The sequence below is a fragment of the Pseudophryne corroboree genome, chromosome 4 (assembly GCF_028390025.1).
Source record: "Pseudophryne corroboree isolate aPseCor3 chromosome 4, aPseCor3.hap2, whole genome shotgun sequence".
In the NCBI taxonomy this organism is placed as follows: domain Eukaryota; kingdom Metazoa; phylum Chordata; class Amphibia; order Anura; family Myobatrachidae; genus Pseudophryne; species Pseudophryne corroboree.
In genome coordinates this window covers 25,884,407-25,902,572 of record NC_086447.1, presented here as the reverse complement: position 1 = coordinate 25,902,572, position 18,166 = coordinate 25,884,407, and the positions used below count along the sequence as shown (strand labels likewise).

At 31.8% G+C, this 18,166-nt stretch overlaps 25 non-coding genes across 25 annotated transcripts; all 25 read left to right on the top strand.

Moving 5' to 3' along the window:
- Nucleotides 1–806: 806 nt before the first annotated feature.
- On the top strand, nt 807–879 carry TRNAV-CAC (transfer RNA valine (anticodon CAC)). The gene has a single exon. It is a non-coding gene; the product is annotated as a tRNA-Val (tRNA).
- Nucleotides 880–1,309: 430 nt separating this feature from the next.
- Nucleotides 1,310–1,382, top strand: TRNAV-AAC (transfer RNA valine (anticodon AAC)). The gene has a single exon. It is a non-coding gene; the product is annotated as a tRNA-Val (tRNA).
- Nucleotides 1,383–2,250: 868 nt separating this feature from the next.
- Nucleotides 2,251–2,323, top strand: TRNAV-CAC (transfer RNA valine (anticodon CAC)). Its single transcript has one exon. It is a non-coding gene; the product is annotated as a tRNA-Val (tRNA).
- A 431-nt stretch (nt 2,324–2,754) lies between these two features.
- On the top strand, nt 2,755–2,827 carry TRNAV-AAC (transfer RNA valine (anticodon AAC)). Its single transcript has one exon. It is a non-coding gene; the product is annotated as a tRNA-Val (tRNA).
- An 868-nt stretch (nt 2,828–3,695) lies between these two features.
- Nucleotides 3,696–3,768, top strand: TRNAV-CAC (transfer RNA valine (anticodon CAC)). Its single transcript has one exon. It is a non-coding gene; the product is annotated as a tRNA-Val (tRNA).
- A 429-nt stretch (nt 3,769–4,197) lies between these two features.
- On the top strand, nt 4,198–4,270 carry TRNAA-AGC (transfer RNA alanine (anticodon AGC)). Its single transcript has one exon. It is a non-coding gene; the product is annotated as a tRNA-Ala (tRNA).
- Nucleotides 4,271–4,918: 648 nt separating this feature from the next.
- On the top strand, nt 4,919–4,991 carry TRNAV-AAC (transfer RNA valine (anticodon AAC)). The gene has a single exon. It is a non-coding gene; the product is annotated as a tRNA-Val (tRNA).
- Nucleotides 4,992–5,860: 869 nt separating this feature from the next.
- TRNAV-CAC (transfer RNA valine (anticodon CAC)) lies at nt 5,861–5,933 on the top strand. Its single transcript has one exon. It is a non-coding gene; the product is annotated as a tRNA-Val (tRNA).
- Nucleotides 5,934–6,363: 430 nt separating this feature from the next.
- Nucleotides 6,364–6,436, top strand: TRNAV-AAC (transfer RNA valine (anticodon AAC)). The gene has a single exon. It is a non-coding gene; the product is annotated as a tRNA-Val (tRNA).
- An 868-nt stretch (nt 6,437–7,304) lies between these two features.
- On the top strand, nt 7,305–7,377 carry TRNAV-CAC (transfer RNA valine (anticodon CAC)). The gene has a single exon. It is a non-coding gene; the product is annotated as a tRNA-Val (tRNA).
- A 430-nt stretch (nt 7,378–7,807) lies between these two features.
- Nucleotides 7,808–7,880, top strand: TRNAA-AGC (transfer RNA alanine (anticodon AGC)). The gene has a single exon. It is a non-coding gene; the product is annotated as a tRNA-Ala (tRNA).
- A 648-nt stretch (nt 7,881–8,528) lies between these two features.
- Nucleotides 8,529–8,601, top strand: TRNAV-AAC (transfer RNA valine (anticodon AAC)). The gene has a single exon. It is a non-coding gene; the product is annotated as a tRNA-Val (tRNA).
- An 869-nt stretch (nt 8,602–9,470) lies between these two features.
- On the top strand, nt 9,471–9,543 carry TRNAV-CAC (transfer RNA valine (anticodon CAC)). Its single transcript has one exon. It is a non-coding gene; the product is annotated as a tRNA-Val (tRNA).
- Nucleotides 9,544–9,972: 429 nt separating this feature from the next.
- Nucleotides 9,973–10,045, top strand: TRNAV-AAC (transfer RNA valine (anticodon AAC)). The gene has a single exon. It is a non-coding gene; the product is annotated as a tRNA-Val (tRNA).
- A 648-nt stretch (nt 10,046–10,693) lies between these two features.
- Nucleotides 10,694–10,766, top strand: TRNAV-AAC (transfer RNA valine (anticodon AAC)). The gene has a single exon. It is a non-coding gene; the product is annotated as a tRNA-Val (tRNA).
- Nucleotides 10,767–11,634: 868 nt separating this feature from the next.
- Nucleotides 11,635–11,707, top strand: TRNAV-CAC (transfer RNA valine (anticodon CAC)). The gene has a single exon. It is a non-coding gene; the product is annotated as a tRNA-Val (tRNA).
- A 431-nt stretch (nt 11,708–12,138) lies between these two features.
- TRNAV-AAC (transfer RNA valine (anticodon AAC)) lies at nt 12,139–12,211 on the top strand. Its single transcript has one exon. It is a non-coding gene; the product is annotated as a tRNA-Val (tRNA).
- Nucleotides 12,212–13,079: 868 nt separating this feature from the next.
- TRNAV-CAC (transfer RNA valine (anticodon CAC)) lies at nt 13,080–13,152 on the top strand. Its single transcript has one exon. It is a non-coding gene; the product is annotated as a tRNA-Val (tRNA).
- Nucleotides 13,153–13,582: 430 nt separating this feature from the next.
- Nucleotides 13,583–13,655, top strand: TRNAV-AAC (transfer RNA valine (anticodon AAC)). The gene has a single exon. It is a non-coding gene; the product is annotated as a tRNA-Val (tRNA).
- An 869-nt stretch (nt 13,656–14,524) lies between these two features.
- TRNAV-CAC (transfer RNA valine (anticodon CAC)) lies at nt 14,525–14,597 on the top strand. The gene has a single exon. It is a non-coding gene; the product is annotated as a tRNA-Val (tRNA).
- Nucleotides 14,598–15,026: 429 nt separating this feature from the next.
- On the top strand, nt 15,027–15,099 carry TRNAV-AAC (transfer RNA valine (anticodon AAC)). The gene has a single exon. It is a non-coding gene; the product is annotated as a tRNA-Val (tRNA).
- A 648-nt stretch (nt 15,100–15,747) lies between these two features.
- TRNAV-AAC (transfer RNA valine (anticodon AAC)) lies at nt 15,748–15,820 on the top strand. Its single transcript has one exon. It is a non-coding gene; the product is annotated as a tRNA-Val (tRNA).
- An 868-nt stretch (nt 15,821–16,688) lies between these two features.
- TRNAV-CAC (transfer RNA valine (anticodon CAC)) lies at nt 16,689–16,761 on the top strand. Its single transcript has one exon. It is a non-coding gene; the product is annotated as a tRNA-Val (tRNA).
- A 429-nt stretch (nt 16,762–17,190) lies between these two features.
- On the top strand, nt 17,191–17,263 carry TRNAV-AAC (transfer RNA valine (anticodon AAC)). The gene has a single exon. It is a non-coding gene; the product is annotated as a tRNA-Val (tRNA).
- Nucleotides 17,264–17,910: 647 nt separating this feature from the next.
- Nucleotides 17,911–17,983, top strand: TRNAV-AAC (transfer RNA valine (anticodon AAC)). Its single transcript has one exon. It is a non-coding gene; the product is annotated as a tRNA-Val (tRNA).
- The last annotated feature ends 183 nt before the right edge of the window (nt 17,984–18,166 follow it).

The following is an 18,166-nucleotide window of genomic DNA, read 5'->3' as shown; positions in this document are numbered from 1 at the left end:
ATCAGATAAAAAGTTTATTTTAGCATGCCATACTGAATGTCAAAGATCATTTTTTATTGGATGATGGTCGCAAATTTTTCATGTAGTATCTGTAGTGTAGTGATTTCATGTTTGCCTCACGCGTGAAAGGTCCCCAGTTCGAAATTGGCAGAAACATATTTTGTTACCTAAACACTTTGAATTCAATAATTTATATTTTGATAACTATATACTGTTGCATTGCTCAATGAAAAAGCAAGCAAAAAATCATATTGCAGAATATCAAAAGTCAATTTCCCTTCTACCATGCATATTGGATGGTGTTGCATTCATGAAGTACCTGTAGTGTAGTATTATTCACATTTAGCCAATATGCATAAGGTTCCCCTTCAAAATTGGTCAGAAATACATTAAAAATAGATTTTTTTATTAAATACAATGATCAGAACTATTAATAAGTGAATGTGTCCTCTTGAAATGCAAAGTAGAAAAAATAGCATAGAAATTATTAGAAAATAGAAAAATAAGTTTAGAAAAAAAAATTCTAAGAAAACGGTTTGCCAATGGTACTTCCCGACTCCATAGTGATGAGATCTTCAAAAGTCTGTTTCTGTATTGTAGTGGTTATCACATTCGCCTAAAACACAAAAGGTCCCCAGTTCGAAATTAGGCAGAAATATGCTGTTATCTTTAGGATTTTTAATCAAGGGATTTTCGGTTGAAATGCCAAATAAAAATGCAATCATATAAAAAGTTTATTTCAGAATGCCATAATGTATGTCAAAGATCATTTTTTATTGGATGGCGGGAGATTCTGTTTTCATGTAGTTTCTGTAGTGTAGTGGTTATCACGTTCGCCTCACACGCGAAAGGTCCCCAGTTCGAAACTGGGCAGAAACATATTTTGTTACCTAAACACTTTGAATTCAATAATTTATATTTTGATAACTATCTACTGTTGCATTGCTCAATGAAAAAGCAAGCAAAAATCATATTGCAGAATATCAAAAGTCAATTTCCCTTCTACCATGCATATTGGATGGTGTTGCATTCATGAAGTACCTGTAGTGTAGAGTTATTCACATTTACCCAATATGCATAAGGTCCCCCTTCAAAATTGGTCAGAAATACATTCAAAAAATATTTTTTTAGTAAATACAATGATCAGAATTGATAATAAGTGAATGTGTCCTCTTGAAATGCAAAGTGGAAAAATAGCGTCAAATTTATTAGAAAATAGGAAAAAAAGTTTAGAAAAAATTATATTTCTAAGAAAAGCATGTGTCATTTGTACTTCCAGACTAGATAGTGATGAAATCCGCAAGAGTCAGTTTCTGTAGTGTAGTGGTTATCACATTCGCCTAACACGCGAAAGGTCCCCAGTTCGAAACTGGGCAGAAACAATCTTTTAGCTTTAGAATTTTAAAACAATGAATTTTTGGGTAAAATGCTCAATAAAAATACAATCAGATAAAAAGTTTAATTTAGCATGCCATACTGAATGACAAAGATCATTTTTTATTGGATGATGGTCGCAAATGTTTCATGTAGTATCTCTAGTGTAGTGATTTCATGTTTGCCTCACACGTGAAAGGTCCCCAGTTCGAAATTGTCAGAAACATATTTTGTTACCTAAACACTTTGAATTCAATAATTTATATTTTGATAACTATATACTGTTGCATTGCTCAATGAAAAAGCAAGCAAAAATCATATTGCAGAATATCAAAAGTCAATTTCCCTTCTACCATGCATATTGGATGGTGTTGCATTCATGAAGTACCTGTAGTGTAGTATTATTCACATTTAGCCAATATGCATAAGGTTCCCCTTCAAAATTGTTTAGAAATACATTAAAAATAGATTTTTTTTATTAAATACAATGATCAGAACAATTAATAAGTGAATGTGTCTTCTTGAAATGCAAAGTGGAAAAAATTGCATAGAAATTATTAGAAAATAGAAAAATAAGTTTAGAAATTTTTCTTCTATGAAAACGGTTTGCCAATGGTACTTCCCGACTCCATAGTGATGAGATCTTCAAAAGTCAGTTTCTGTATTGTAGTGGTTATCACATTCGCCTAAAACACAAAAGGTCCCCAGTTCGAAACTGGGCAGAAATATGCTGTTATCTTTAGAATTTTAAAACAAGGGATTTTTGGTTGAAATGCCAAATAAAAATGCAATCATATAAAAAATGTATTTCAGAATACCATAATGTATGTCAAAGATCATTTTTTATTGGATGGCGGGAGATTCTGTTTTCATGTAGTTTCTGTAGTGTAGTGGTTATCACGTTCGCCTCACACGCGAAAAGTCCTCAGTTCGAAACTGGGCAGAAACATGTTTTGTTACCTAAACACTTTGAATTCAATAATTTATATTTTGATAACTATCTACTAATGCATTGCTCAATGAAAAAGCAAGCAAAAATCATATTGCAGAATATCAAAAGTCAATTTCCCTTCTACCATGCATATTGGATGGTGTTGCATTCATGAAGTACCTGTAGTGTAGAGTTATTCACATTTACCCAATATGCATAAGGTCATCCTTCAAAATTGGTCAGAAATACATTCAAAAAAGATTTTTTTAGTAAATACAATGATCAGAATTGATAATAAGTGAATGTGTCCTCTTGAAATGCAAAGTGGAAAAATAGCGTCAAAATTATTAGAAAATAGGAAAAAAAGTTTAGAAAAAAATTATATTTTTAAGAAAAGCATGTGTCATTTGTACTTCCAGACTAGATAGTGACGGGATCCACAAGAGTCAGTTTCTGTAGTGTAGTGGTTATCACGTTCGCCTAACACGCGAAAGGTCCCCAGTTCGAAACTGGGCAGAAACAATTTTTTAGCTTTAGAATTTTAAAACAATGAATTTTTGGGTAAAATGCTCAATAAAAATACAATCAGATAAAAAGTTTATTTTAGCATGCCATACTGAATGTCAAAGATCATTTTTTATTGGATGATGGTCGCAAATTTTTCATGTAGTATCTGTAGTGTAGTGATTTCATGTTTGCCTCACGCGTGAAAGGTCCCCAGTTCGAAATTGGCAGAAACATATTTTGTTACCTAAACACTTTGAATTCAATAATTTATATTTTGATAACTATATACTGTTGCATTGCTCAATGAAAAAGCAAGCAAAAAATCATATTGCAAAATATAAAAAGTCAATTTCCCTTCTACCATGCATATTGGATGGTGTTGCATTCATGAAGTACCTGTAGTGTAGTATTATTCACATTTAGCCAATATGCATAAGGTTCCCCTTCAAAATTGGTCAGAAATACATTAAAAATAGATTTTTTTATTAAATACAATGATCAGAACTATTAATAAGTGAATGTGTCCTCTTGAAATGCAAAGTGGAAAAAATAGCATAGAAATTATTAGAAAATAGAAAAATAAGTTTAGAAAAAAAAATTCTAAGAAAACGGTTTGCCAATGGTACTTCCCGACTCCATAGTGATGAGATCTTCAAAAGTCAGTTTCTGTATTGTAGTGGTTATCACATTCGCCTAAAACACAAAAGGTCCCCAGTTCGAAACTGGGCAGAAATATGCTGTTATCTTTAGAATTTTAAATCAAGGGATTTTTGGTTGAAATGCCAAATAAAAATGCAATCATATAAAAAGTTTATTTCAGAATGCCATAATGTATGTCAAAGATCATTTTTTATTGGATGGCGGGAGATGCTGTTTTATTGTAGTTTCTGTAGTGTAGTGGTTATAACGTTCGCCTCACACGCGAAAGGTCCCCAGTTCGAAACTGGGCAGAAACATATTTTGTTACCTAAACACTTTGAATTCAATAATTTATATTTTGATAACTATATACTGTTGCATTGCTCAATGAAAAAGCAAGCAAAAATCATATTGCAGAATATCAAAAGTCAATTTCCCTTCTACCATGCATATTGGATGGTGTTGCATTCATGAAGTACCTGTAGTGTAGTATTATTCACATTTAGCCAATATGCATAAGGTTCCCCTTCAAAATTGGTCAGAAATACATTCAAAAAATATTTTTTTAGTAAATACAATGATCAGAATTGATAATAAGTGAATGTGTCCTCTTGAAATGCAAAGTGGAAAAATAGCGTAAAAATTATTAGAAAATAGGAAAAAAAGTTTAGAAAAAATTATATTTCTAAGAAAAGCATGTGTCATTTGTACTTCCAGACTAGATAGTGATGGGACCACGTGAGTCAGTTTCTGTAGTGTAGTGGTTATCACGTTCGCCTAGCACGTGAAAGATCCCCAGTTTGAAACTGGGCAGAAACAATCTTTTAGCTTTAGAATTTTAAAACAATTAATTTTTGGGTAAAATGCTCCATAAAAATACAATCAGATAAAAAGTTTATTTTAGCATGCCATACTGAATGTCAAAGATCATTTTTTATTGGATGATGGTCTCAAATTTTTCATGTAGTATCTGTAGTGTAGTGATTTCATGTTTGCCTCACACGTGAAAGGTCCCCAGTTCGAAATTGGCAGAAACATATTTTGTTACCTAAACACTTTGAATTCAATAATTTATATTTTGATAACTATCTACTGTTGCATTGCTCAATGAAAAAGCAAGCAAAAAATCATATTGCAGAATATCAAATGTCAATTTCAATTCTACCATGCATATTGGATGGTGTTGCATTCATGAAGTACCTGTAGTGTAGAGTTATTCACATTTATCCAATATGCATAAGGTCCCCCTTCAAAATTGGTCAGAAATACATTAAAACATTTTTTTTTAGTAAATACAATGATCAGAATTGATAATAAGTGAATGCGTCCTCTTGAAATGCAAAGTGGAAAAATAGCGTCAAAATTATTAGAAAATAGGAAAAAAAGTTTAGAAAAAATTATATTTCTAAGAAAAGCATGTGTCATTTGTACTTCCAGACTAGATAGTGATGGAATTCACGAGAGTCAGTTTCTGTAGTGTAGTGGTTATCACGTTCACCTAACACGCGAAAGGTCACCAGTTCGAAACTGGGCAGAAGCAATCTTTTAGCTTTAGAATTTTAAAACATTGAATTTTTGGGTAAAATGCTCAATAAAAATACAATCAGATAAAAAGTTTATTTTAGCATGCCATACTGAATGTCAAAGATCATTTTTTATTGGATGATGGTCGCAAATTTTTCATGTAGTATCTGTAGTGTAGTGATTTCATGTTTGCCTCACGCGTGAAAGGTCCCCAGTTCGAAATTGGCAGAAACATATTTTGTTACCTAAACACTTTGAATTCAATAATTTATATTTTGATAACTATATACTGTTGCATTGCTTAATGAAAAAGCAAGCAAAAAATCATATTGCAGAATATCAAAAGTCAATTTCCCTTCTACCATGCATATTGGATGGTGTTGCATTCATGAAGTACCTGTAGTGTAGTATTATTCACATTTAGCCAATATGCATAAGGTTCCCCTTCAAAATTGGTCAGAAATACATTAAAAATAGATTTTTTTTATTAAATACAATGATCAGAACTATTAATAAGTGAATGTGTCCTCTTGAAATGCAAAGTGGAAAAAATAGCATAGAAATTATTAGAAAATAGAAAAATAAGTTTAGAAAAAAAAATTCTAAGAAAACGGTTTGCCAATGGTACTTCCCGACTCCATAGTGATGAGATCTTCAAAAGTCAGTTTCTGTATTGTAGTGGTTATCACATTCGCCTAAAACACAAAAGGTCCCCAGTTCGTAACTAGGCAGAAATATGCTGTTATCTTTAGAATTTTAAATCAAGGGATTTTCGGTTGAAATGCCAAATAAAAATGCAATCATATAAAAAGTTTATTTCAGAATGCCATAATGTATGTCAAAGATCATTTTTTATTGGATGGCGTGAGATTCTGTTTTCATGTAGTTTCTGTAGTGTAGTGGTTATCACGTTCGCCTCACACGCGAAAGGTCCCCAGTTCGAAACTGGGCAGAAACATATTTTGTTACCTAAACACTTTGAATTCAATAATTTATATTTTGATAACTATCTACTGTTGCATTGCTCAATGAAAAAGCAAGCAAAAGTCATATTGCAGAATATCAAAAGTCAATTTCCCTTCTACCATGCATATTGGATGGTGTTGCATTCATGAAGTACCTGTAGTGTAGAGTTATTCACATTTACCCAATATGCATAAGGTCCCCCTTCAAAATTGGTCAGAAATACATTCAAAAAATATTTTTTTAGTAAATACAATGATCAGAATTGATAATAAGTGAATGTGTCCTCTTGAAATGCAAAGTGGAAAAATAGCGTCAAAATTATTAGAAAATAGGAAAAAAAGTTTAGAAAAAATTATATTTCTAAGAAAAGCATGTGTCATTTGTACTTCCAGACTAGATAGTGATGGAATTCACAAGAGTCAGTTTCTGTAGTGTAGTGGTTATCACGTTCGCCTAACACGCGAAAGGTCCCCAGTTCGAAACTGGGCAGAAACAATCTTTTAGCTTTAGAATTTTAAAACAATGAATTTTTGGGTAAAATGCTCAATAAAAATACAATCAGATAAAAAGTTTATTTTAGCATGCCATACTGAATGTCAAAGATACTTTTTTATTGGATGATGGTCGCAAATTTTTCATGTAGTATCTGTAGTGTAGTGATTTCATGTTTGCCTCACGCGTGAAAGGTCCCTAGTTCGAAATTGGCAGAAACATATTTTGTTACCAAAACACTTTGAATTCAATAATTTATATTTTGATAACTATATACTGTTGCATTGCTTAATGAAAAAGCAAGCAAAAAATCATATTGCAGAATATCAAAAGTCAATTTCCCTTCTACCATGCATATTGGATGGTGTTGCATTCATGAAGTACCTGTAGTGTAGTATTATTCACATTTAGCCAATATGCATAAGGTTCCCCTTCAAAATTGGTCAGAAATACATTAAAAATAGATTTTTTTATTAAATACAATGATCAGAACTATTAATAAGTGAATGTGTCCTCTTGAAATGCAAAGTAGAAAAAATAGCATAGAAATTATTAGAAAATAGAAAAATAAGTTTAGAAAAAAAAATTCTAAGAAAACGGTTTGCCAATGGTACTTCCCGACTCCATAGTGATGAGATCTTCAAAAGTCAGTTTCTGTATTGTAGTGGTTATCACATTCGCCTAAAACACAAAAGGTCCCCAGTTCGAAACTAGGCAGAAATATGCTGTTATCTTTAGGATTTTTAATCAAGGGATTTTCGGTTGAAATGCCAAATAAAAATGCAATCATATAAAAAGTTTATTTCAGAATGCCATAATGTATGTCAAAGATCATTTTTTATTGGATTGCGGGAGATTCTGTTTTCATGTAGTTTCTGTAGTGTAGTGGTTATCACGTTCGCCTCACACGCGAAAGGTCCCCAGTTCGAAACTGGGCAGAAACATATTTTGTTACCTAAACACTTTGAATTCAATAATTTATATTTTGATAACTATCTACTGTTGCATTGCTCAATGAAAAAGCAAGCAAAAATCATATTGCAGAATATCAAAAGTCAATTTCCCTTCTACCATGCATATTGGATGGTGTTGCATTCATGAAGTACCTGTAGTGTAGAGTTATTCACATTTACCCAATATGCATAAGGTCCCCCTTCAAAATTGGTCAGAAATACATTCAAAAAAATATTTTTTTAGTAAATACAATGATCAGAATTGATAATAAGTGAATGTGTCCTCTTGAAATGCAAAGTGGAAAAATAGCGTCAAAATTATTAGAAAATAGGAAAAAAAGTTTAGAAAAAATTATATTTCTAAGAAAAGCATGTGTCATTTGTACTTCCAGACTAGATAGTGATGGGACCACGTGAGTCAGTTTCTGTAGTGTAGTGGTTATCACGTTCGCCTAGCACGTGAAAGATCCCCAGTTTGAAACTGGGCAGAAACAATCTTTTAGCTTTAGAATTTTAAAACAATTAATTTTTGGGTAAAATGCTCCATAAAAATACAATCAGATAAAAAGTTTATTTTAGCATGCCATACTGAATGTCAAAGATCATTTTTTATTGGATGATGGTCTCAAATTTTTCATGAAGTATCTGTAGTGTAGTGATTTCATGTTTGCCTCACACGTGAAAGGTCCCCAGTTCGAAATTGGCAGAAACATATTTTGTTACCTAAACACTTTGAATTCAATAATTTATATTTTGATAACTATCTACTGTTGCATTGCTCAATGAAAAAGCAAGCAAAAAATCATATTGCAGAATATCAAAAGTCAATTTCAATTCTACCATGCATATTGGATGGTGTTGCATTCATGAAGTACCTGTAGTGTAGAGTTATTCACATTTATCCAATATGCATAAGGTCCCCCTTCAAAATTGGTCAGAAATACATTAAAACATTTTTTTTAGTAAATACAATGATCAGAATTGATAATAAGTGAATGCGTCCTCTTGAAATGCAAAGTGGAAAAATAGCGTCAAAATTATTAGAAAATAGGAAAAAAAAGTTTAGAAAAAATTATATTTCTAAGAAAAGCATGTGTCATTTGTACTTCCAGACTAGATAGTGATGGAATTCACGAGAGTCAGTTTCTGTAGTGTAGTGGTTATCACGTTCACCTAACACGCGAAAGGTCACCAGTTCGAAACTGGGCAGAAGCAATCTTTTAGCTTTAGAATTTTAAAACATTGAATTTTTGGGTAAAATGCTCAATAAAAATACAATCAGATAAAAAGTTTATTTTAGCATGCCATACTGAATGTCAAAGATCATTTTTTATTGGATGATGGTCGCAAATTTTTCATGTAGTATCTGTAGTGTAGTGATTTCATGTTTGCCTCACGCGTGAAAGGTCCCCAGTTCGAAATTGGCAGAAACATATTTTGTTACCTAAACACTTTGAATTCAATAATTTATATTTTGATAACTATATACTGTTGCATTGCTTAATGAAAAAGCAAGCAAAAAATCATATTGCAGAATATCAAAAGTCAATTTCCCTTCTACCATGCATATTGGATGGTGTTGCATTCATGAAGTACCTGTAGTGTAGTATTATTCACATTTAGCCAATATGCATAAGGTTCCCCTTCAAAATTGGTCAGAAATACATTAAAAATAGATTTTTTTTATTAAATACAATGATCAGAACTATTAATAAGTGAATGTGTCCTCTTGAAATGCAAAGTGGAAAAAATAGCATAGAAATTATTAGAAAATAGAAAAATAAGTTTAGAAAAAAAAATTCTAAGAAAACGGTTTGCCAATGGTACTTCCCGACTCCATAGTGATGAGATCTTCAAAAGTCAGTTTCTGTTTTGTAGTGGTTATCACATTCGCCTAAAACACAAAAGGTCCCCAGTTCGAAACTAGGCAGAAATATGCTGTTATCTTTAGAATTTTAAATCAAGGGATTTTCGGTTGAAATGCCAAATAAAAATGCAATCATATAAAAAGTTTATTTCAGAATGCCATAATGTATGTCAAAGATCATTTTTTATTGGATGGCGTGAGATTCTGTTTTCATGTAGTTTCTGTAGTGTAGTGGTTATCACGTTCGCCTCACACGCGAAAGGTCCCCAGTTCGAAACTGGGCAGAAACATATTTTGTTACCTAAACACTTTGAATTCAATAATTTATATTTTGATAACTATCTACTGTTGCATTGCTCAATGAAAAAGCAAGCAAAAGTCATATTGCAGAATATCAAAAGTCAATTTCCCTTCTACCATGCATATTGGATGGTGTTGCATTCATGAAGTACCTGTAGTGTAGAGTTATTCACATTTACCCAATATGCATAAGGTCCCCCTTCAAAATTGGTCAGAAATACATTCAAAAAATATTTTTTTAGTAAATACAATGATCAGAATTGATAATAAGTGAATGTGTCCTCTTGAAATGCAAAGTGGAAAAATAGCGTCAAAATTATTAGAAAATAGGAAAAAAGTTTAGAAAAAATTATATTTCTAAGAAAAGCATGTGTCATTTGTACTTCCAGACTAGATAGTGATGAAATCCGCAAGAGTCAGTTTCTGTAGTGTAGTGGTTATCACATTCGCCTAACACGCGAAAGGTCCCCAGTTCAAAACTGGGCAGAAACAATCTTTTAGCTTTAGAATTTTAAAACAATGAATTTTTGGGTAAAATGCTCAATAAAAATACAATCAGATAAAAAGTTTATTTTAGCATGCCAGACTGAATGTCAAAGATCATTTTTTATTGGATGATGGTCGCAAATTTTTCATGTAGTATCTGTAGTGAAGTGATTTCATGTTTGCCTCACACGTGAAAGGTCCCCAGTTCGAAATTGGCAGAAACATATTTTGTTACCTAAACACTTTGAATTCAATAATTTATATTTTGATAACTATCTACTGTTGCATTGCTCAATGAAAAAGCAAGCAAAAAATCATATTGCAGAATATCAAAAGTCAATTTCAATTCTACCATGCATATTGGATGGTGTTGCATTCATGAAGTACCTGTAGTGTAGAGTTATTCACATTTATCCAAAATGCATAAGGTCCCCCTTCAAAATTGGTCAGAAATACATTAAAAATTTTTTTTTTAGTAAATACAATGATCAGAATTGATAATAAGTGAATGTGTCCTCTTGAAATGCAAAGTGGAAAAATAGCGTCAAAATTATTAGAAAATAGGAAAAAAAGTTTAGAAAAAATTATATTTCTAAGAAAAGCATGTGTCATTTGTACTTCCAGACTAGATAGTGATGGAATTCACGAGAGTCAGTTTCTGTAGTGTAGTGGTTATCACGTTCGCCTAACACGCGAAAGGTCCCCAGTTCGAAACTGGGCAGAAACAATCTTTTAGCTTTAGAATTTTAAAACAATGAATTTTTGGGTAAAATGCTCAATAAAAATACAATCAGATAAAAAGTTTATTTTAGCATGCCATACTGAATGTCAAAGATACTTTTTTATTGGATGATTGTCGCAAATTTTTCATGTAGTATCTGTAGTGTAGTGATTTCATGTTTGCCTCACGCGTGAAAGGTCCCCAGTTCGAAATTGGCAGAAACATATTTTGTTACCAAAACACTTTGAATTCAATAATTTATATTTTGATAACTATATACTGTTGCATTGCTCAATGAAAAAGCAAGCAAAAAATCATATTGCAGAATATCAAAAGTCAATTTCCCTTCTACCATGCATATTGGATGGTGTTGCATTCATGAAGTACCTGTAGTGTAGTATTATTCACATTTAGCCAATATGCATAAGGTTCCCTTTCAAAATTGGTCAGAAATACATTAAAAATAGATTTTTTTATTAAATACAATGATCAGAACTATTAATAAGTGAATGTGTCCTCTTGAAATGCAAAGTAGAAAAAATAGCATAGAAATTATTAGAAAATAGAAAAATAAGTTTAGAAAAAAAAATTCTAAGAAAACGGTTTGCCAATGGTACTTCCCGACTCCATAGTGATGAGATCTTCAAAAGTCAGTTTCTGTATTGTAGTGGTTATCACATTCGCCTAAAACACAAAAGGTCCCCAGTTCGAAACTAGGCAGAAATATGCTGTTATCTTTAGGATTTTTAATCAAGGGATTTTTGGTTGAAATGCCAAATAAAAATGCAATCATATAAAAAGTTTATTTCAGAATGCCATAATGTATGTCAAAGATCATTTTTTATTGGATTGCGGGAGTTTCTGTTTTCATCTAGTTTCTGTAGTGTAGTGGTTATCACGTTCGCCTCACACGCGAAAGGTCCCCAGTTCGAAACTGGGCAGAAACATATTTTGTTACCTAAACACTTTGAATTCAATAATTTATATTTTGATAACTATCTACTGTTGCATTGCTCAATGAAAAAGCAAGCAAAAATCATATTGCAGAATATCAAAAGTCAATTTCCCTTCTACCATGCATATTGGATGGTGTTGCATTCATGAAGTACCTGTAGTGTAGAGTTATTCACATTTACCCAATATGCATAAGGTCCCCCTTCAAAATTGGTCAGAAATACATTCAAAAAAATATTTTTTTAGTAAATACAATGATCAGAATTGATAATAAGTGAATGTGTCCTCTTGAAATGCAAAGTGGAAAAATAGCGTCAAAATTATTAGAAAATAGGAAAAAAAGTTTAGAAAAAATTATATTTCTAAGAAAAGCATGTGTCATTTGTACTTCCAGACTAGATAGTGATGAAATCCACAAGAGTCAGTTTCTGTAGTGTAGTGGTTATCACGTTCGCCTAACACGCGAAAGGTCCCCAGTTCGAAACTGGGCAGAAACAATCTTTTAGCTTTAGAATTTTAAAACAATGAATTTTTGGGTAAAATGCTCAATAAAAATACAATCAGATAAAAAGTTTATTTTAGCATGCCATACTGAATGACAAAGATCATTTTTTATTGGATGATGGTCGCAAATTTTTCATGTAGTATCTGTAGTGTAGTGATTTCATGTTTGCCTCACACGTGAAAGGTCCCCAGTTCGAAATTGGCAGAAACATATTTTGTTACCTAAACACTTTTAATTCAATAATTTATATTTTGATAACTATATACTGTTGCATTGCTCAATGAAAAAGCAAGCAAAAATCATATTGCAGAATATCAAAAGTCAATTTCCCTTCTACCATGCATATTGGATGGTGTTGCATTCATGAAGTACCTGTAGTGTAGTATTATTCACATTTAGCCAATATGCATAAGGTTCCCCTTCAAAATTGTTTAGAAATACATTAAAAATAGATTTTTTTTATTAAATACAATGATCAGAACAATTAATAAGTGAATGTGTCTTCTTGAAATGCAAAGTGGAAAAAATTGCATAGAAATTATTAGAAAATAGAAAAATAAGTTTAGAATTTTTTTTTCTATGAAAACGGTTTGCCAATGGTACTTCCCGACTCCATAGTGATGAGATCTTCAAAAGTCAGTTTCTGTATTGTAGTGGTTATCACATTCGCCTAAAACACAAAAGGTCCCCAGTTCGAAACTGGGCAGAAATATGCTGTTATCTTTAGAATTTTAAAACAAGGGATTTTTGGTTGAAATGCCAAATAAAAATGCAATCATATAAAAAATGTATTTCAGAATACCATAATGTATGTCAAAGATCATTTTTTATTGGATGGCGGGAGATGCTGTTTTCATGTAGTTTCTGTAGTGTAGTGGTTATCACGTTCGCCTCACACGCGAAAAGTCCTCAGTTCGAAACTGGGCAGAAACATGTTTTGTTACCTAAACACTTTGAATTCAATAATTTATATTTTGATAGCTATCTACTAATGCATTGCTCAATGAAAAAGCAAGCAAAAATCATATTGCAGAATATCAAAAGTCAATTTCCCTTCTACCATGCATATTGGATGGTGTTGCATTCATGAAGTACCTGTAGTGTAGAGTTATTCACATTTACCCAATATGCATAAGGTCCCCCTTCAAAATTGGTCAGAAATACATTCAAAAAATATTTTTTTAGTAAATACAATGATCAGAATTGATAATAAGTGAATGTGTCCTCTTGAAATGCAAAGTGGAAAAATAGCGTCAAAATTATTAGAAAATAGGAAAAAAAGTTTAGAAAAAATTATATTTCTAAGAAAAGCATGTGTCATTTGTACTTCCAGACTAGATAGTGATGGGATCCACAAGAGTCAGTTTCTGTAGTGTAGTGGTTATCACGTTCGCCTAACACGCGAAAGGTCCCCAGTTCGAAACTGGGCAGAAACAATCTTTTAGCTTTAGAATTTTAAAACAATGAATTTTTGGGTAAAATTCTCAATAAAAATACAATCAGATAAAAAGTTTATTTTAGCATGCCATACTGAATGTCAAAGATCATTTTTTATTGGATGATGGTCGCAAATTTTTCATGTAGTATCTGTAGTGTAGTGATTTCATGTTTGCCTCACGCGTGAAAGGTCCCCAGTTCGAAATTGGCAGAAACATATTTTGTTACCTAAACACTTTGAATTCAATAATTTATATTTTGATAACTATATACTGTTGCATTGCTCAATGAAAAAGCAAGCAAAAAATCATATTGCAAAATATAAAAAGTCAATTTCCCTTCTACCATGCATATTGGATGGTGTTGCATTCATGAAGTACCTGTAGTGTAGTATTATTCACATTTAGCCAATATGCATAAGGTTCCCCTTCAAAATTGGTCAGAAAATACATTAAAAATAGATTGTTTTATTAAATACAATGATCAGAACTATTAATAAGTGAATGTGTCCTCTTGAAATGCAAAGTGGAAAAAATAGCATAGAAATTATTAGAAAATAGAAAAATAAGTTTAGAAAAAAAAATTCTAAGAAAACGGTTTGCCAATGGTACTTCCCGACTCCATAGTGATGAGATCTTCAAAAGTCAGTTTCTGTATTGTAGTGGTTATCACATTCGCCTAAAACACAAAAGGTCCCCAGTTCGAAACTGGGCAGAAATATGCTGTTATCTTTAGAATTTTAAATCAAGGGATTTTTGGTTGAAATGCCAAATAAAAATGCAATCATATAAAAAGTTTATTTCAGAATGCCATAATGTATGTCAAAGATCATTTTTTATTGGATGGCGGGAGATGCTGTTTTATTGTAGTTTCTGTAGTGTAGTGGTTATCACGTTCGTCTCACACGCGAAAGGTCCCCAGTTCGAAACTGGGCAGAAACATATTTTGTTACCTAAACACTTTGAATTCAATAATTTATATTTTGATAACTATCTACTGTTGCATTGCTCAATGAAAAAGCAAGCAAAAATCATATTGCAGGATATCAAAAGTCAATTTCCCTTCTACCATGCATATTGGATGGTGTTGCATTCATGAAGTACCTGTAGTGTAGTATTATTCACATTTAGCCAATATGCATAAGGTTCCCCTTCAAAATTGGTCAGAAATACATTCAAAAAATATTTTTTTAGTAAATACAATGATCAGAATTGATAATAAGTGAATGTGTCCTCTTGAAATGCAAAGTGGAAAAATAGCGTCAAAATTATTAGAAAATAGGAAAAAAAGTTTAGAAAAAATTATATTTCTAAGAAAAGCATGTGTCATTTGTACTTCCAGACTAGATAGTGATGGGACCACGTGAGTCAGTTTCTGTAGTGTAGTGGTTATCACGTTCGCCTAACACGTGAAAGATCCCCAGTTTGAAACTGGGCAGAAACAATCTTTTAGCTTTAGAATTTTAAAACAATTAATTTTTGGGTAAAATGCTCCATAAAAATACAATCAGATAAAAAGTTTATTTTAGCATGCCATACTGAATGTCAAAGATCATTTTTTATTGGATGATGGTCTCAAATTTTTCATGTAGTATCTGTAGTGTAGTGATTTCATGTTTGCCTCACACGTGAAAGGTCCCCAGTTCGAAATTGGCAGAAACATATTTTGTTACCTAAACACTTTGAATTCAATAATTTATATTTTGATAACTATCTACTGTTGCATTGCTCAATGAAAAAGCAAGCAAAAAATCATATTGCAGAATATCAAAAGTCAGTTTCAATTCTACCATGCATATTGGATGGTGTTGCATTCATGAAGTACCTGTAGTGTAGAGTTATTCACATTTATCCAATATGCATAAGGTCCCCCTTCAAAATTGGTCAGAAATACATGAAAAAATTTTTTTTTAGTAAATACAATGATCAGAATTGATAATAAGTGAATGTGTCCTCTTGAAATGCAAAGTGGAAAAATAGCGTCAAAATTATTAGAAAATAGGAAAAAAAGTTTAGAAAAAATTATATTTCTAAGAAAAGCATGTGTCATTTGTACTTCCAGACTAGATAGTGATGGAATTCACGAGAGTCAGTTTCTGTAGTGTAGTGGTTATCACGTTCACCTAACACGCGAAAGGTCACCAGTTCGAAACTGGGCAGAAACAATCTTTTAGCTTTAGAATTTTAAAACAATGAATTTTTGGGTAAAATGCTCAATAAAAATACAATCAGATAAAAAGTTTATTTTAGCATGCCATACTGAATGTCAAAGATCATTTTTTATTGGATGATGGTCGCAAATTTTTCATGTAGTATCTGTAGTGTAGTGATTTCATGTTTGCCTCACGCGTGAAAGGTCCCCAGTTCGAAATTGGCAGAAACATATTTTGTTACCTAAACACTTTGAATTCAATAATTTATATTTTGATAACTATATACTGTTGCATTGCTTAATGAAAAAGCAAGCAAAAAATCATATTGCAGAATATCAAAAGTCAATTTCCCTTCTACCATGCATATTGGATGGTGTTGCATTCATGAAGTACCTGTAGTGTAGTATTATTCACATTTAGCCAATATGCATAAGGTTCCCCTTCAAAATTGGTCAGAAATACATTAAAAATAGATTTTTTTATTAAATACAATGATCAGAACTATTAATAAGTGAATGTGTCCTCTTGAAATGCAAAGTGGAAAAAATAGCATAGAAATTATTAGAAAATAGAAAAATAAGTTTAGAAAAAAAAATTCTAAGAAAACGGTTTGCCAATGGTACTTCCCGACTCCATAGTGATGAGATCTTCAAAAGTCAGTTTCTGTATTGTAGTGGTTATCACATTCGCCTAAAACACAAAAGGTCCCCAGTTCGAAACTAGGCAGAAATATGCTGTTATCTTTAGAATTTTAAATCAAGGGATTTTCGGTTGAAATGCCAAATAAAAATGCAATCATATAAAAAGTTTATTTCAGAATGCCATAATGTATGTCAAAGATCATTTTTTATTGGATGTCGTGAGATTCCACTTTCATGTAGTTTCTGTAGTGTAGTGGTTATCACGTTCGCCTCACACGCGAAAGGTCCCAAGTTCGAAACTGGGCAGAAACATATTTTGTTACCTAAACACTTTGAATTCAATAATTTATATTTTGATATCTATCTACTGTTGCATTGCTCAATGAAAAAGCAAGCAAAAGTCATATTGCAGAATATCAAAAGTCAATTTCCCTTCTACCATGCATATTGGATGGTGTTGCATTCATGAAGTACCTGTAGTGTAGAGTTATTCACATTTACCCAATATGCATAAGGTCCCCCTTCAAAATTGGTCAGAAATACATTCAAAAAATATTTTTTTAGTAAATACAATGATCAGAATTGATAATAAGTGAATGTGTCCTCTTGAAATGCAAAGTGGAAAAATAGCGTCAAAATTATTAGAAAATAGGAAAAAAGTTTAGAAAAAATTATATTTCTAAGAAAAGCATGTGTCATTTGTACTTCCAGACTAGATAGTGATGAAATCCGCAAGAGTCAGTTTCTGTAGTGTAGTGGTTATCACGTTCGCCTAACACGCGAAAGGTCCCCAGTTCGAAACTGGGCAGAAACAATCTTTTAGCTTTAGAATTTTAAAACAATGAATTTTTGGGTAAAATGCTCAATAAAAATACAATCAGATAAAAAGTTTATTTTAGCATGCCATACTGAATGTCAAAGATCATTTTTTATTGGATGATGGTCGCAAATTTTTCATGTAGTATCTGTAGTGTAGTGATTTCATGTTTGCCTCACACGTGAAAGGTCCCCAGTTCGAAATTGGCAGAAACATATTTTGTTACCTAAACACTTTGAATTCAATAATTTATATTTTGATAACTATCTACTGTTGCATTGCTCAATGAAAAAGCAAGCAAAAAATCATATTGCAGAATATCAAAAGTCAGTTTCAATTCTACCATGCATATTGGATGGTGTTGCATTCATGAAGTACCTGTAGTGTAGAGTTATTCACATTTATCCAAAATGCATAAGGTCCCCCTTCAAAATTGGTCAGAAATACATTAAAAAATTTTTTTTAGTAAATACAATGATCAGAATTGATAATAAGTGAATGTGTCCTCTTGAAATGCAAAGTGGAAAAATAGCGTCAAAATTATTATAAAATAGGAAAAAAAGTTTAGAAAAAATTATATTTCTAAGAAAAGCATGTGTCATTTGTACTTCCAGACTAGATAGTGATGGAATTCACGAGAGTCAGTTTCTGTAGTGTAGTGGTTATCACGTTCGCCTAACACGCGAAAGGTCCCCAGTTCGAAACTGGGCAGAAACAATCTTTTAGCTTTAGAATTTTAAAACAATGAATTTTTGGGTAAAATGCTCAATAAAAATACAATCAGATAAAAAGTTTATTTTAGCATGCCATACTGAATGTCAAAGATACTTTTTTATTGGATGATGGTCGCAAATTTTTCATGTAGTATCTGTAGTGTAGTGATTTCATGTTTGCCTCACG